The 14,809-nt window shown below is 46.9% G+C and overlaps 1 long non-coding RNA gene across 1 annotated transcript in view; it reads right to left on the bottom strand.

Moving 5' to 3' along the window:
* Positions 1-2,139: 2,139 nt before the first annotated feature.
* LOC143817334 (uncharacterized) overlaps positions 2,140-14,809 on the bottom strand; it is a 154,802-nt gene continuing 142,132 nt past the window's right edge. Inside the window, exon 4 of the long non-coding RNA XR_013224125.1 lies at positions 2,140-2,228. This is a non-coding gene — a long non-coding RNA (uncharacterized LOC143817334). The remainder of the gene's footprint in view (positions 2,229-14,809) is intronic.

Raw genomic sequence — 14,809 nt, 5'->3', positions numbered from 1 at the left:
TCTCTCTCTCCACACTGACTGTGCAGGTCAGAGGGCGCGATGACGCATATAGTGTGCGCGGCGCCCTCTGCCTGATCAGTCAGTGCGGAGAGACGCCGGGAAGATGGCGCCGAGGAGCTGCAAGCAAGAGAGGTGAGTATGTGTTTTATTATTTTTATTGCAGCAGCAGCAGCACAGCTATGGGGCAATAATGGTGCAGAGCACTGTATGGCACAGCTATGGGGCAATAATGGTGCAGAGCACTGTATGGCACAGCTATGGGGCAATTATGGTGCAGAGCACTATATGGCACAGCTATGGGGCAACGGTGCAGAGAACTATATGGCACAGCTATGGGGCAACGGTGCAGAGCATTATATGGCACAGCTATGGGGCAATAATGGTGGAGAGCACTGTATGGCACAGCTATGGGGCAATAATGGTGCAGAGCACTGTATGGCACAGCTATGGGGCAATAATGGTGCAGAGCACTGTATGGCACATCTATGGGGCAATAATGGTGCAGAGCACTGTATGGCACAGCTATGGGGCAATTACGGTGCAGAGCACTATATGGCACAGCTATGGGGCAATAATGGTGCAGAGCACTATATGGCACAGCTATGGGGCAATAATGGTGCAGAGCACTATATGGCACATCTATGGGACAATAATGGTGCAGAGCACTATATGGCACAGCTATGGGGCAATTATGAACGGTGCAGAGCACTATATGGCACAGCTATGGGTCCATAATGAACGGTATGGAGCATCTATTTTTATTTTTGAAATTCACCGGTAGCTGCTGCATTTTCCACCCTAGGCTTATACTCGAGTCAATAAGTTTTCCCAGTTTTTTGTGGCAAAATTAGGGGGGTCGGCTTATACTCGGGTCGGCTTATACTCGAGTATATACGGTATGTAGGGTTTCGACGTCTCCCACCCAAATTGCAAAAATGTCGTCTATGTAACGTCGCCAGTATATCACATGTGATGTGAAACTAGGATGTACATAGACGTAAGATGTTTCGAAGTGGTCCATAAAAATATTAGCATATGGGGGTGCCATATTGGACCCCATAGCGGTGCCTTTCTTTTGTATAAAGTACTGATCTTCGAAGATGAAAAAATTGCGGGTTAATACCAATGTAAGTAAATCCCTACAAAAGTCTTTTTGGTAATTAGAAAACCGGGTCTGATTGGAAAGAAAAGACATAACCGATTCAATACCGCCTTGATGTCTGATGCTGGTATACAGACTGTTAACGTCCATAGTTACCAACCTACATCCGTGGGGTAACCTACCAAGAGTACGAAGGGATGTCAAGAAGTCTGTGGTATCTTTAAGAAACGATTTGATACCTGGTATAAGAGGAGATAAAATTTTATCTAGCGTAATGGCCAAAGGGGATAATAGGGAATCTGTGGAAGCCACAATTGGGCGTCCAGGGGGTCTAGTAGGATGTTTATGAATCTTAGGGAGGGTATAAAATACCGGGGTAACCGGATGTTGATTTATTAAGAACTCTCCCAATTTAGCATCTATAACTCCCAGTGGTGTGTAACGAGTAACAAGATTCTTAATTTCTCTAGTAATCTCAAATGTTGGATTATGAGTAATGGGTTGGTACGTATCATGGTCATTGAGTTGAGCCCTGATCTCTTCCATGTAATAGCTATGATCTAACACTACAATTGAACCCCCTTTATCCGCCGGCTTTATTATTATATCCTTGTCATCCCTTAATGTCATTAGAGCTCTATGCTCCTCATTAGTGAGGTTATGTTTAAGGTGCAAATGTCCTCTTTCTATAGACTCAAGATCTCTCTTAATATCCCTCTTTACAAAATCAATGTAAGTTTCTACCGGATGGTAAGTACAAGGCGGTTGGTAATGACTAGGAATACGTAGATTAAGACTGCGCAGGAAGAATGTGGACCCAATAGAGTCTGGTAATTGGGTAGTATTATCTGGAATATTGGAAAAATGAGCTTTCAGTCTTATATTCCTGAAGAAGCGATGTAACTCCTGATCTAACCGGAAGGTGTTTAATCTAGGAACTGGACAATATGTTAGTCCCTTTTGTAACAAAGTCATTTCCGGAGGGGAAAGGCACCTAGATGAGATGTTGTAAATAATGTTGGTGTCAACGTTGGTACCTGTGATCTGGTCGCCATTCTGCGTTGTTCTGTTCCGTAGCTGTTTCCCCCTCCTCGTCTTCCTTTGTTGGGTCAGTGTTGGCGTGGCTCTAAAAAAAGTATTTCGCATATATTATATTATTTTGTGTATTTACTTACATCTATGTATATTACAGATAGACAGAAACCCCTTGAGAAAGGCAATAAGCGCCGAAACGTCGGGGATTCTTCTCATATGTCTACAAACTGTGACCTTTTTCCTTTTTTGTATGGTATCCCACCATTTTTTTGAAATGAGAAATAATTAATAAAAGCAACATAATTTTGAAACAATTTGGTGTGCCGGAGTTATACAATATATTGGATTCTAATTTCTCCTGAGCACCCCCCCACTACGGACAGTGAGCACCCTTGTTACCTTTTTGTAATGAGTGGCAGACACAGTTAGTAGGCCCAAATAATAAAGTAGGCTAAATGCAGTTCAAATGTGGTAACAGGACTAAACAGGCGGCATTGCTTTGTTCAGTGGAGGAAAGCTGTAATGAGTAGCAGACTAAGTTAGTAGGCCCAAATAATAAAGTGGGCTAAATGTCTGCCAAAAAATTGTTCATAAATAAACACGTGGCATAGCTAGGTACAGGGGTGGGCTCCTCTGCTGAGTAGCAGACAGTGGTAGTAGGCGCAAAGTATTAACTGGTCTAAAAGGAGGCTAGGGCCACTGTATATTTTGACTATCATCTATCATTTCAACAAATTTGTATTGGCAGTGCCATTGAAGGATTTAACAGCACAGACTACACAGTGGTGGAGCAGGGAGAGGTAAGTATTGCAAGTGGTAGAGCTCTGTTCGAGCTGGGGGGGACACTCTCATGGGCGGCGGTACTGGCACAGGGCCCCTCATATTACGACGGTGTGTCTGACGTTGGTTGTGCACCACCACCATCAGAGACACTTCATTGTACTATGAGGGACCCTGTGCCAGTGCCGTCGCCCAAGAGTGGGCCCACCCACCAGTCCAGGCAAACGGCACTCGCACGGGTGCTTGCGCCAGGTGGTAACCATGGCCCTGTGGCGGGAGTCAGCCCATTTAGGGAGGTATAAAAATGGCCTATGGTGGACATTCAGCAGCTGCAAATGGAGGAATTGGAGAAGTCAGTAAGAGGAGGCCAAAAGCAAGACATTTTTCAGGCAAGCTAGGTGTCAGCAGGGGAAGGTGGGGCAAAATAATTTGAAATCCATGATTGGTTCATTTTAATGAAGGTTAGATCATCAACATTTTGGGTAGCCAGACGTGTCCTTTTTTTGGTCAGTATTGAACCAGCAGCACTGACCTTTTTTCGGTCAGTATTGAACCACCACCCACGGGCTCTTCCACCAGACTTCCTCATTTTTTGGAAAATCTAACCAAAATGACAACCGTTATATGGTACTGTAAAACAAGGTAGAAGGTGTATATAAAATTGTTGAGAATTTAAATCTCTATTTTTTTGGGGGAGACTGAACCAAAACTCAGGCCCAGTGTATTAAACAACACAATGTAAGTGGCAGAAAGTGGCTGGCTGATATACGACAAACTAACAGGACTAAAGTATATCCACTTTGTGAGAATTTGAATCTCACTTTTTTGGGGGGGAGACTGAACCAAAACTCAGGCCCAGTGTATATAACAACGCAATCTAAGTGGCAGAAAGTGGCTGGAAGATATATGAAAAAATACAAGGACTGTAGTACAATTTCAATCTCCGTACAATGATCTCAGGACAAGTATGGCAGCAATAAAAAGGACTGCTGCACACCAAAGTGTGGACAAATAAACAAGATAACTGTGCAGAAAGGAGCAACAGGATTTTTGCTTTTAAAAAAGCAGTTGGTTTGCACAGCAGCGTGCAAACAGCAATGCAGCTATCAGGGAGCCTTATAAGGCAGCCTAATAAGCTACAGAGCTGATGCACAAAAATATAGCCTCCACTGTCCCTGCAAAAAAAAGGTGGTGTTGGACAGTGGAAATCGCTACAGCACAAGCAGTTTGGGGGTTAATCTTCCCTCCCTAACTATATCCCTTCTTCTGATGAAGCTGCAGCAACCTCTCCCTATGCTAAGATCGGCAGAAGTAAGATGGCGGTCGGCGTGCACGCCCCTTTATAGCCCCTGTGACGCCGCAGAATGCAAGCCAATCCCTGTCATTCCCTTCTCTAAGATGCTGGGGACCGAGACCTATGTCATCACGCTGCCCACACTCTGCGTCCTCCTTCATTGGCTGAAAAATGGCGCTGAAAGCGTCATATGAAATGCGACTTTTGCGCGCAGATTGCCGACCTCATGGCCGGTCCCACACCCAATCGGGTTTCATGAAATCCGACTTTGCCGAAAGTCGGCGATTTTTGAATTTGTCAACCCTAGATAAGACATCTTCCATAATGTTTTAGTTTTTTACAAAAAAGTTAAGCCTGCAAAGAACAATGCTCATTTTGCCTTTCGAGGTATTAGACATTTCACCGATTCCAAATATATCAGATTCTTATGATCCATGATTTCCATAACTGGATGAACAGCTTCCTCCGAAAAGTAACGTCACTCTTCAAAAGCCCATTTGATTGCTAAGAGTTCCCTGTTACCAATGTCATAATAAGCAGGTGACAGTTTTTTAGAAAAATAAGTACATGGTTGCTATTTACCAGGAGACGCACCCTGCGACAAAGCAGTCCCCACTCCCACTTCAGACGCATCGACCTCACGATAAAATGCTCAGAGACGACAGGCTGTATAAGGATCATCGCAGAAGAAAAACACCTCTTCAATGTATCAAATGCCTCCCTGGCAGGAATGAACCACTTTGAGAAGTCCGTCCCCTTCCTGGTCATATCTGTAAGAGGCTTGGCTACTACAGAAAAGTTCTTTATGGATTTATGGCAGTTGGCAAAACCTAAAAACCTGTGTAACACCTTCAAAGATCCTCAGGACGATCCCAATCCAATACCGCCCGGACTTTCACTGGATGCATACGAAAACTGGTGGAGGACAACAAATCCTAGGAAAGGGATCTCCTCAACCGAGAACATTCACTTCTCAGGTTTGACATAATTTATTGTCTCGGAATATACGAAAGACCTACCTGGCATGTAACTGGTGTGACTCAAGGTCAGGTGAATAAATTTATATGTCATCCAGATAGATAACCACGAATCTGCCTACCAGGTGACTAAAGATGTAATTTATAAAGTGTTGAAAGACGGCGGGCGTGTTCGTCAACCCAAAAGACATCAGCAGATTCTCATAGTATCCCTCGGGCATATTGAAGACTGTTTTCCACTCATCCCCCTCTTTAATGAAGATGTGATTATACTCCCCCTGAGGTCCGTCTTAGTTAACCATTTTGCCCCTACAATTTGATTAAATAGGTCTAGAATCAGAGGGAACGGATAAGAATCACAGGCAGTGATCGTATTGAGTTCACGGAAATCCAGTCAAGGGCGTAACCCCCATCTTTTTCTTTACAAAAAAGAACCCCACGGCAATGGGGGATGAGGATGGTCTGATATGACCTTTATCCAGGCTTTCTGCGATGTAGATATTCATGGCTTGTCTCCCTGGACCAGAGATATCATAAAGTCTGATCTTGGGCAGTTTGGCACCAAGAATGAGATTATGGCGCAATCATAAGGACGATGAGGAGGGAGTTCTTGGCACCCCTGCTCCAACAACAGATCCCCAAAATCTGACAGGTAACTAGGCACAGACTGGGTATCCACCCTAGAAAACTGGGTACCCAAGCAGTATCCTTGACAATACCCACTCCATTTTACTACTTCCTGAGCCTGCCAATCTACTACACGATTGTGCAAAGCAAGCCACAGAAGTCCCAGTACCACAGGCAAGGGCAGACCCTCTAGCACATAACAGTCTAACACCTCAGTGTGCACGGCCCCCACCTGAAGCTGTAAGTTTTGGACGACTTGAGTAAAATGCCCCTGTCTCAAGGGGCAGAGTCAATGGTGATAATGGCTATGTATCTGGACAGAGTATATGTCATGAGGGTTTGGACCTGGACGAAGTTAGTGCAGCGCCCCAGAGTCCTGGTCGTTGCAGTACTCTGGCTCCGCCACTATGGGGAGCTATGGTACGTTTGATGGCACTGAAGGAGTTCATCTGATCAGGTATCACAGACACCAATACATTTCACAGTCGGGCCTCCGGGGGGAGCTAAGGGTTCTATTCACTAGGCCACTCCCCACCATAGTGGGTAAACTGGGGGTCAGGCAGGAAGTTAGTTTAGAAAGCTGACTGGGTTGGAACCAGGCAACACCTTGTGGCAGAGGGTGTTGTTGGGGAAGATACAGTAGGGTCTCTGTCAGGGGTGGGATCCTGACAGGGACTTGGCAACTTGAGCGAACGTAACGGGACCGTGCCTGCTCAGGATAGCGGCGGTGCCCAAGGAAGGACGAGAAGCAAGATAGATTGTGCTGAGTGAGAAACGAGATCAAGGCAATAGGAGAATACCAGTAGGGGTCATGCCGTAAGACCGAGGCAACACCCTACTGAGGCGCACTACCGGTGGCCGGAACGCCGAGGGAGTATTACAACATCCAGCTTCAAGAGATACTCTAAACAGCGGCAGGACAGTCAGTCTAAGGCGGGCTGTCTCACTTAAATCACCTATGCAGTCTTGGGGGGCAACTTGTGGAGAGGGGCGACTCTAGGGTCCCGGAAGAGCTCCGAGCCTACCCGTCAAACGGGTGCCATCCCAACCGTAACATCAGGGAGGGATGGAGGATTAGCAGAACATCATCTAATCTAGTTGTGAGGGAACTTAAGAAACAGACACAACAGTTGTGGGGACTTTCCGTAAGCACAGCAGGGAAGGACCGCAACACATAGCGCTAGAAGGAAGGCACAGATTTCCACCTGCTAAGAGAACTCTGGAGGTGCCATTGGACCGGCCGGACTTGCGCAGCCTGGTTATCCAGATTCTGGACTGAGGACCCAGAGATCTTCAGTAAAGAGGTAAAGAGACTGCAACCTGGTGTCCTCGTTATTTACTGCACCGCACCACTACAGCCTCACCATCACCATCATCCGTCATACCTATCACCGTACGCCCCTCGGCAGGGTCACGGACCGGGCCTAGCCACCGTGACAACCCCAGAGCAGAGACTCAGAGGCCCGGTACCGGGTACCCCTCGGCCCTGCGGCAGTGGGGGCGTTGCAAATTTGGCGTCACGAACAGGATCTACTTAAGCCTGAAAAATCAGGTCATGTGTGCCTTGGAACTGTGATTTATTGTGCTTGGACTGTACTTTATTGCAAAGACTGTGCTGTGCCACTTGCCGCCAAAATCCGCCGCCATTACAGCGCTGAGGAGAAGCGCAGGAGAAGAAGAGGGGCGTGGAGTAGGCGTGGAAAGGCTGAAGAGCGCGAAAAACAATGGCCGCCCAGTCTAAATATTTTTGTGTCCTGAGGACGTGTCCGTCAACAGCCGAGGTCCGCCTCCTGATCTTGTTTGGAGGATGGAGACCATGGAGACGGGGCCGCCCACGAAAGAGACCGCAGGAAGAGGACACTGGAGAAGCGAAAATGGCGACACCAGGAACACCGCATGGGAATGACCAGACTCGGTGAGAGGCTGTGCAACCTGATGCAGCCCAGGATACGCCGTCACTGCGAGAGCTGACCCTTGCAGAGCCAACGATGGGCCGACCTCCCCGGCCGCCGTCCGAGGAGTGCGTGGCCGCGGCTGAAGCCCGGCGGATAGCCTACCGCTTGGAAGCCGATGCCCGCGTGATCGCTCGGCTGGGCCAGCCTACGGAGGTCCGCCTGTCTCCAGTGTCCCCTGCCTCCTCCATCCAGGCCGCGGCAGAGTGTGAACTGCGCGCATCGGGCCTGAGGATCCTGCCGGAGGCCGAACATCTGCGGCGCCTCATGGCAGCCTGGCGGAAGAGACCTCAGCCTGCCGCTCAGGTTGATCTAACCAGTGTGGAAGAAACTCCACCGTCCCACTGGGGTGTGGTGGTCTCCTTTAACTCCCGACATGGGAAGGGAGTTATCCAAGAGATCGGGGAGCCACTGCAGGTTCGCATTGACCGTGAAGAAGTCGAGCCCTGTGGAGGAAGGTATGACGCCGACCTGGAACCTGGCGATGCCGTGACCTACACCCGGTGGAAGAGGGAAGCGGGTGGAACAGGTTGGATAGCTCGGGGTGTCCAGCGGTGCGTCGCCCTGGAGGCTGCTACCGGAACGATGGAAGATGAGCCTTCTGCAGAGAAGAAGCCGGAACCAGCCCCCGAGGAATCTCAGGAGGTCCGGGTCCACCGCGTGCCTCTGGGTCGCGCTCGGCCACAAGCAAGGAGGGCATCCCGGCGTGGGATCCTGTCGCTGCTGGAGCCAGGACCGGCCCTTGTTACCCCAAGGCGACCCGTTGGCCGGGTGAGGCCCGGAAGAAGACCACCCCCCACATTACAAGATGAGTAAGATAATACTACTCTTAAAATATGTACATAGTTTCTTAACTGTTTGTTTGTTTCCTGTTTTGCTGCTAAACCCGTTCAGGGTTAACTTTTAAAGGGATCCCTTTGTTGACCCGGGATCCCTATTGTTTTGTTTATTTTTTTCTGAGTTTTTGCAAAGTTTCCAGAACTGCCGCAATCATGAACAGTGCATGATACAAACTTTTTGTAAATAGTTTGCACCTTATTAAAGGTGCTCCCTACTGGTTTTACTTCAAAAAGGACTCTTTGTGAAGATACCACACTGGAACCTTTGTTGAGTACAGACTGGTAGCTTGAGAAGACATGCTACCTCATAGAGACTTGGTCCCCTCTTAAAGGGGACGTTCATGTGTTGCACTTAGAGAATAGTATTGCTTTAAGACTGAGAGATAGCAATAATGTTTCGATAAAGAGAACGTGATGATAATGTTTATGTGAGAAAGTTATATGTATCCAACTAGTTAATTGTAAAGAAATGCTGATGATGTTCCCTGAAAGAAAGGAGAGGCAGTAGGTCTGGCGCCGTTAGGACAGGCGGTCCTGCAGATTTAAAGAAGGAGAATGTAAAAGTTAAATTGCCTTATAATGTGATTATAAGAAGGTCTTTAGCGGATTCAGAGTGTACGTCCTTAAAGGCAATGTTAAATTATTGTTCAACAAGTTTGTACTAGTAGAATACCCGGTTGGGTAAGAAAAGTTATTTATAGCATGTTGCTATGATATTTAACCATGTTGGTAACGTTCAAGTGTCCTCACCTCCCATAAAGGGAAGCTCTGTTTAAATATACTTATTGTTATTGCACTCAACAAAACTGTATGTCTTTTTGCTAACTTGTATTGTTGTTTTCTTCTCAGTCCCGGAGTACTGTGTTTAACCAGGGGGGAGTGCAGCGCCCCAGAGTCCTGGTCGTTGCAGTACTGTGGCTCCGCCACTATGGGGAGCTATGGTACGTTTGATGGCACTGAAGGAGTTCATCTGATCAGGTATCACAGACACCAATACATTTCACAGTCGGGCCTCCGGGGGGAGCTAAGGGTTCTATTCACTAGGCCACTCCCCACCATAGTGGGTAAACTGGGGGTCAGGCAGGAAGTTAGTTTAGAAAGCTGACTGGGTTGGAACCAGGCAACACCTTGTGGCAGAGGGTGTTGTGGGGGAAGATACAGTGGGGTCTCTGTCAGGGGTGGGATCCTGACAGGGACTTGGCAACTTGAGCGAACGTAACGGGACCGTGCCTGCTCAGGATAGCGGCGGTGCCCAAGGAAGGACGAGAAGCGAGATAGATTGTGCTGAGTGAGAAACGAGATCAAGGCAATAGGAGAATACCAGTAGGGGTCGTGCCGTAAGACCGAGGCAACACCCTACTGAGGCGCACTACCGGTGGCCGGAACGCCGAGGGAGTATTACAACATCCAGCTTCAAGCGACACTCTAAACAGCGGCAGGACAGTCAGTCTAAGGCGGGCTGTCTCACTTAAATCACCTATGCAGTCTTGGGGGGCAACTTGTGGAGAGGGGCGACTCTAGGGTCCCGGAAGAGCTCCGAGCCTACCCGTCAAACGGGTGCCGTCCCAACCGTAACATCAGGGAGGGACGGAGGATTAGCAGAACATCATCTAATCTAGTTGTGAGGGAACTTAAGAAACAGACACAACAGTTGTGGGGACTTTCCGTAAGCACAGCAGGGAAGGACCGCAACACATAGCGCTAGAAGGAAGGCACAGATTTCCACCTGCTAAGAGAAGTCTGGAGGTGCCATTGGACCGGCCGGACTTGCGCAGCCTGGTTATCCAGATTCTGGACTGAGGACCCAGAGATCTTCAGTAAAGAGGTAAAGAGACTGCAACCTGGTGTCCTCGTTATTTACTGCACCGCACCACTACAGCCTCACCATCACCATCATCCGTTATACCTATCACCGTACGCCCCTCGGCAGGGTCACGGACCGGGCCTAGCCACCGTGACAACCCCAGAGCAGAGACTCAGAGGCCCGGTACCGGGTACCCCTCGGCCCTGCGGCAGTGGGGGCGTTGCATTAGTGTCAATCAAATTAAACCCCACCCCACTGTCCAGAAATGCAGACACGTTCACCTTAATTCCACCCACATGGATTATGGCTGGTAGAAAAAACTGTGTCCTACCCACAAAGGTGATGAGGACACCTGGGTTGCTTATCTCCCCGCAACATGAGCCATCTAGTTTTCCTGGCAGTTGTTTACTATGTGATCGGGAGGGAGATGTGCCCAAGAAATGGCCCTTTTTACCACAACTGAAACACACTCGCCCCTTACGCCGGATACAAGGTAGTTTACTAGAGTGAGGTGCCGCCTTCACCTGCATGGGTTCCTCAGTAGGCTCAGTGCTGACCTCCCTTGACCCCGGACCTCCCGCACACAGTGGTGATTCCCTATGCCTCTGGCAAAGACGGCGATCAATCCAGATTGCCAGAGACATGGCTCCCTCAAGGGAGTCAGGAGTCTCATACAGAGCTACTGTAAGCCACTCACAGAACTGACTATGGAGTGTGGGGTCATTCCACTTGGTGTCCGTGGCCCACCTCTGGAACTCAGAGCAATATATCTCCGCCGGCCGGTCTCCTTGCTGAAGTTGGCACAGTGTGGACTCAGCTAAGGAGACACAATCGGGGTCAACATATATAAAACCCAGTGCCAGAAAAAATCCCTCTACCATCTGAAGTGACTGAGAATCAGACAGGAGAGAAAAGGCCCATGCTTCTTGGTCCCCCTGGAGGAACGAGATAACTATCCACACAAATTGATCTTCTGTACTTGAGGAAACCAGAAGTAACCTGACGTACAGTTTACAGGCCTCCCGGAACACAGCAAACTTGTCATGCCACCCAGAGAACCTGTCAGGCAAAGCTATCTTGGGCTCCAATATGGTATGCTGGGGAGATGGGAGTACTACACCTCAAATGTCACGGGGCTGTAATAGGAAAACAGGAGATGAGGAATCTTGGCTCCTTTCACTAGAGGATGCCCTAGCTCACACTACTCCCCGGATACTTCTGAAGGGTGAAGATGCTGGGGTGTCCACCCTTGCCTTATCTCCTGAGTTAGCTCTTCATCTGTTCTCTCCCCCCACCCAGGGAAGAGGGGTGCTAATGTGCACCTTAGTACACCAACCCGACAAACAAGGCAACACAAACAAGGGTTAACAGAAAACTCCAGGCATACAAAATATTCACTCATATATAACAGAGGAATGCAGAGGGGCATGGAGGTAGGGGAATAAACCAAAATAGAGAAGTATAAGTAATTACCACACATACAAACCAAACAACAGTCACAGATAACTCCTCCAACTCTCCTTCTCATATGAACTCCTCTCCCTCCGTTAGCCATGCAACAAATGCTTGCACTGACAAGGATTTGTAACAGAGCCCAGATTATAAAGGGGAAAAGAGTGGCTAACTGAGCTCAGCTATGAACAGGGGGATTTCTAACATGGCCGATTAACCCCTGTTCTGCCAGAAGAAATAAACACATTTAAAATGAAGAAGTGCTTCTCAGCGCCAGAGTAGGAGCAATCAGACGCTGCGGTCTTCTGGCTCTGCAGTGTTGTGGTAACCCTGTGACAATACTCATGCTATTTGGCCATGATATTTCTGCTTTAGATTTCATGCCTCACACTGAATATGTCTTAAAGCCATCAAATACTTTAGAGTTTAATGTTGAAAAGAAAATATGGACATCTCATGTAAGTTTTTAAGAAGAAAAAAAAGAGAGCAGCACTAGAAAAGAAATCAAACAAGGGATAGGTTCACAAGTGCATATTTTCAGTACAAGAGCTGTCCAAGAAAAAAACCCACAAAATTGGACCAATCATACCAAATGGGGCAGTGCTGATTAACGATTTTTTTCAAAGACCAAATCTGCATGTAAAAAAAAAAAACGCAACATGGACTCGTTTCGTCTGTACATCAGGCATCAGGTCAGAGTCACCCATTCAAGTCTTATATAGGACATTTGTATAGAATGTTTTTGATTTTTTTACAGATCTACTATACTTTTTTTCACATAGGAAATGGTCTTGTATTAATATATGTATTAATAGCACACATAACATTAATAACTGCTGCTGTAAAAAAAAAAGGAATGCATACATTTGATAAGTTGAAAAAAATTGTTGGAATGTTCTAGACTATTTTTTATACTCTCTTGTGAACCCAGCCAAATAATTGTTCATGCCTGCAAAGGAACGATCAACTGTTTCCATGGACAATAAATAGACAATAAATTGGGAAAAAGGGGACAGTACTTCAAAAAATAGTATTAGACTTAGGCTACAGTCACACTACTAGTATTTGGTCAGTATGTTACATCAGTATTTGGAAGCCAAAACCAGGTGAGGAACAATCAGAGGAAAAGTATCATAGAAACACGTCACCACTTCTGGATTTATCACCCACTCTTGGTTTTGGCTTACAAATACTGATGAGAAATACTGACCAAATACCGATAGTGTGACTGCAGCCTTACAATTAATTCAGTTTCTAATAACCCACCATGACAGCATACCTGAGAATGTAACCCCATATGTTATCTTATAGGGACAGAAAACACAGAAGAGGTCAAATAGCCCCTCCCACATCCTCCCTTCAGTATTATAAAGGACCACAGGAGTATGAATGCTTCAAATTAAATTTTATTATCCTTATTTTAATAAAGCAAAAAATAATAAGCAAGGGGAGGGAATTACCCTTGCTGTCGTGGTGGGTTATTAGAAACCGAATTACTAGTAAGTCTAATTCTATTTTCTCTAATAACCCCCCACAACAGCACATCGGAGAAATAACCAAAAGCAATGTTAGGGAGGGACAGTAGACTGGAGGACTTTTATCCCAAAGGCTAAATCTTTAACATATATTAAAAATTTAGTCTGTAATATCAGGAGAACGTATAGACCGAAGACCAGGTATCAGCTCTGTATATCTGCTTGAAGGAAGCGCTGGCTTTCTCAGCCCAGGAGACCGATACCGCACTGGTAGAGTGACCCCTGAACTTCTCCGGATGTGGAACGCTCTGGATCTGGTATGCCTCAGTAATTGCTCTCTTGATCCAGTTGGCGATTGTGGAGATGGAGGTTTTCTTCCCTTTATTCTGACACTGAAGATAGATAAATAGATTCTGGCCTTTCCTATACTTTCTCATTTCCTGGAGATGGTGAAGAACTTTTCTCCGTACGTCAAGAGTGTGGAACTCCTTTTCTCATTCATTTATTGAATCCTGACAGAAGCCAGGAAGGATAATTTCCTGAGACCTGTGGAATTCCAAAACCACCTTAGGTAGGAACGATGGGTCTACCCAAAGAATGAGTCGGTCCTCCAGAATCCTCATGTAGGGCTCGTTTATTGAGAGCGCCTGTAATTCGCCCATTCTTCTGTAGTTAATGCTACAAGAAAGGCTGTTTTCCAGGAAAGTCTGTCCGGTTCTATAGATGATAAGGAATCAAAGGGTGGTAGCGTGATCTCTTTAAGGACAATATTGAGGTCCCAGGAGAGGACTAGATTTGTGAGTCTGGGATGTAGGCGAGATGCTGCTGTTTTAAATCTCTTTACTCAGCGCTGGTCGTAGAGGATCTGGTCAAAATAGGAACTTTGCGCTGTCACTTTGACCTTGAGGGTACTAGATTTGAGACATTCCTGTAGGAAATCCAGGATTCGTGCAATGTTTGGCTGATGTGGGTCTGGATCTTCGGGCGCACTCCGTGAAATGAAGGTCTTCCATATCTTCTGACAGAAGGTGTTCTTCGGCCCAGGAGAATATTATGCAGAAACTAATTTTAGTTCCTTGTGTCTCGTGCTCCCTTGGTGATGGAAGTGGGCTACCATTGTCAGATCTTCACATGGGTATTTTCAATTAGAGCTACTACGGCTCTGAGCACTTCCTCTTCTGCCTTTAGTTCTCTGAAGTTTGAGGACTGTTGGCTGATCTTCTCTGACCAGAGTCCTTGGAATACGTCTTGGAAAATCAAGGCTCACCATCCCTTTCTGCTTGCATCTACCTTTATAGTGGTCATGGGGTTCTGAATCCAAAGGACTCATTTGTTCAGCAATTTGGGCTGAGCCAGCAAGCTAACAAGGATTTTACCAGAGGTAGTATTGGGATCTTTCTGTTTAAAGACTCTGGGAATCCATTCCAATTTGCAAGAATATGAGTCTGTAGTGTTCTTGTATGTGCCTGCGC

Source organism: Ranitomeya variabilis, chromosome 1 (assembly GCF_051348905.1).
Source record: "Ranitomeya variabilis isolate aRanVar5 chromosome 1, aRanVar5.hap1, whole genome shotgun sequence".
Lineage (NCBI taxonomy): Eukaryota > Metazoa > Chordata > Amphibia > Anura > Dendrobatidae > Ranitomeya > Ranitomeya variabilis.
The sequence above is the reverse complement of the archived record's forward strand: the minus strand, read 5'-3'. Positions and strand labels throughout refer to the sequence as shown.